Raw genomic sequence first — 3,834 nt, 5'->3', positions numbered from 1 at the left:
ACATGAAAATAGACCTTTGCACCTATCTCTCACTCGACCTCTACACACTCACAACTTGGCCCTGGAAATTTGGCCTCCCCAACAAGTGCACTTTTTTCTCACTTTAGCAATTCAGCCTCTCGAATTCCCAACAAAATTGGCCTCTTGGAATTACCCTGAAATTATCCATGTATTATTCTTCCTTCTCCTTAGTCAAGCTGAGCCTCATCCTCCAGAGAATTCACTCTTTCCTTCCTGAGAAAATCACTTTCCTAAAATTGTTGCAATTGCCTCTCTCTCTTGTGTTCTTGTATCTTCACCTCTTCATTAGGATTCTTTGATAATATCCATTAAAACCAAATCCCTAACACTAATATACATTCTAGAAGATCTTGGAGATCAATGGTTGAAATTATTTCACTTAAATAATTAAATTAATTATCCTATGAAAATGACTTAATAGTCCAAAATAATTAACTAAATTTAACAATTGTACTTTTCCTAAGTCAAACTTAAAAAAGAAGACATAATTCACTTACTTCACCAAGAAAGCACCAAAAGGGGAAATAACGTAGAAATTATGGTTTAGATTTGCAACTGCTCCTGTAGTATTAATCAAAATCACAAGACACAAACCTATTCTACTACTATGTGGAATTCAATTCACAATTTAGAACATCAATCCCAAACATGCAATGAGAAATAACACACATGCAAACAATATTTTTTCTAGGGGAAAGAAATCTACTAAAAACCCTTGTATTTTTTCATTAATTTGATGACTATATATGTATTACAATTTTTTTGCTCAATTAAGCACAACCTGTAAGTGAATAACCTGTCTCTTAACTCACTGAGAAGCTATGACCCAGACTTAGCCAATTTATGCCTCTGCTTGAACCCCTATTTCTTTGTGAAATTCCTTGAGACATTAGGCCCATATTTCCTTGTACAATTCTTTGAGAAATCAGACCCCTATTATTTAGGAATTTTTCCAAAATGGATTGCACAATTCCCAAGGTTGATCATCTTACTACATGCAACACTTGTATGCTCAAGACTAGTCTACAATTAATGATACACTACCTCAGAATATCCACCACGACTAGAGAAATCAAATTCTCTGCATGCACTAGTTATTTTGGGTTGATTGACTAGTTAACTCGATGATCACTGAGTTTGACTCAAGTCCCACTGCACAACTAACCTTGCACTAGTTCCTCTAACAGTTGGAACTAGTTTAACTGAAAACAGCTTGAGATAACTGATCTTGATTGCTACAAATTAGAAATCACACATGCTTAACTGAACTATAACTCCTCCAACTTGAATTTACTGAGTAAACTGGGTGACACAAGCTATGTCACACAACTTAACTACATCCAAGTTGTCTGCTAATGTGGAAATTCAAAATTTTTCAATTTAATCAAGGAAAAAACAAATTGATAATTTCTTGCTGCAATTTTCAACGCTCCCTCTCAACAAGAAAGGGATTATTAACCACCCCTATCTTCCACCTATGGAACTCAAACTTCCCTCTTGACAAGGCCTTTGTCAAAATGTCAACATCTTGTTCCTCTGTCAGAATGTATTGTAGCAACATTATCCGCCCCTATGTACAATCTCGTAAATGGTGATACTGGATATCTATATGATTTGATCAATTGTGAAATATAGGATTCTGAGAGAGCTTGATGAAACTATGATTATCATAGTAGATTATAGTTGGATCCATCATTTAACCAAACAGTCCAACAAGTATATTTATCATCTAGATCACATCACATGTTGCTTGACTTGTAGCCATGTATTCTTCTTCTATTGAGAGGAGCACCACATATATTTTCTTCGTGCTATACCAGGAATTTTTCGTGGACCCAACATTAAAAATTCCACCTGATGTACTCTTTCGGTCTAATGGACTCCTTCATCCAATCCACATCTGTGAAGACACACAACTTCACTCCCTTTATTCATCTGTACCACAATACAAACTAGGTAGTGCCTCTTAGGTACCATAAAACATGCTTTACTGCCTTCTAAAATAATTTGGTTGGCATAACCATAGCTTGGCTCAGCTGGTTGACTGCACAACACAAATCTAGTCATGTGTTCACAAGATATATCAGTGAACCCACTAGATGTTGATAAATGGTAGCATCCACTTCTCGACCTAAAGTGGCATCCTCCTTCCTCCAGTTGGTCCTAGAGGTGTCTCCATGGGTTTTCAGCTCTCCATGAAAAACTTCTATAGTATCTCATTTTCATACTTTCCTTGAGATATAAATAGTTACCCATCGCCTGGCCATACTTCCAACCCAATGAAGTAGTGCATGTGACCCATATCCTTCATTTCAAATTCCCTTGCAATGTCCTCCTTGCAAGATTTGATCAACTACTCATCACCAGTTAAAATCAAATCATCAACATATAAGACAATAATAAGAAATTTACCTTCTACCAAGATGTGATAGAGGTTTGCATCCACTTCAATTTTGGTGAAGCCCAAACTACTGAGATAGTTATCGATCCTAGTGTAGCAAGCACAGGGTGCTTGTTTGAGACTGTACAATGATTGTTTGAGTCTACACACATGAAACTCCCAATAAAATGTCTCAAAACCTTTTGGTTGCTCGATGTACACCTCCTCCTCAATAACTCCATTGCGAAATGTTGTTTTTACATCCATCTGGTAGATATTCCACCCCATATATGCAGCTAGTGCAAGAATTGATCTAATGGATGAGTACCTTCTCATAGGAGAAAATGTATCCTCATAGTCAATTCCCTCAACTTGAGAGTACCCCTTGGCCACAAATATGGCCTTATAGTTCTCTATGCTTCCATTTGCTTCATGTTTAACCTTGAAGATCCATCTCAAACGCACAACTGATTTATCTACTGGTCTTGGGACCACTTCCCAAACACTGTTCTTTATAATGGATTCGTATTCCTCCACCATTGAATCAACCTCTGCAATTTTCTTTACTGCTTCTTCGAAAGAGGATGTCTCAATTTCTACAATCTCGATCATTAGAGACATGTAGGTAGTGTATCGATCATGTGACCTTCTCTTCATGTGAAAATCTGAAGGAGCTCCCATATTCTCCCTTACATCTTGCACAAGTCTATCAGATTCACTGGTTCTTTTCCTGCATTCTTTAGATGGTTCTTCTTGAGTGGATTTCTCCACTTTTTGCTCCTCTACTTGTTGCTACTCCACAAATTCTTGAGACTCCTCCTTTGGAGCTATAAGCTCCTCCTCCGATGGGATCTGAAGCTCCCTCTCAAGAGAGCACCACATCGCTTTATCCTCATCAAATTTTACATCCCTTTGCAAAACTGTCATTCTGAGGGATGGAAAGTACACACGGTAGTTGTGGGGAGTTTTTGTGTAACCTACAAATATCCCCAATTCTACTATCAACTCAAGCCTCTTCCTTGATTATTTGGAGACATGGCGGTAAATAGAGGAGAGGCTCCCAAAATCCTGAAGTGTGACACATCCAAATTTCGCCTTGAGAAATCCTCCTCCGGTGTAATCATTCCCATAATCCGATGATGACTCTAGTTCTACAAATAGACTGATGTGTTGCATGCTTCATCCCATAAATGCAGAGGTAGGCCTTAGTCATGCAACATCGCCCTCGTTTCTCCCCCAATGCTATGGTTGTTTCTCCCAGCCACCCTATTCTTCTTTGGGTTGTGTGGTGTTGTCAAATCTCATTGAATGCCTTCTTTCGCACATAAATTTTTAAATTCATTTGACACGTACTCACCTCCATTATCGCTTTTGAGAGCCTTCACCTTCTTACCAGTTTCTTTCTTCTAGTGCCTTGAATTCTCCGAACTTGG

The sequence above is a fragment of the Pinus tabuliformis genome, chromosome 7 (genome assembly GCF_031772625.1).
Source record: "Pinus tabuliformis cultivar Carrire ecotype Pingquan chromosome 7, CPIR1, whole genome shotgun sequence".
NCBI classification, from domain to species: Eukaryota; Viridiplantae; Streptophyta; class Pinopsida; order Pinales; family Pinaceae; genus Pinus; species Pinus tabuliformis.
This window is presented reverse-complemented; position numbering follows the sequence as displayed.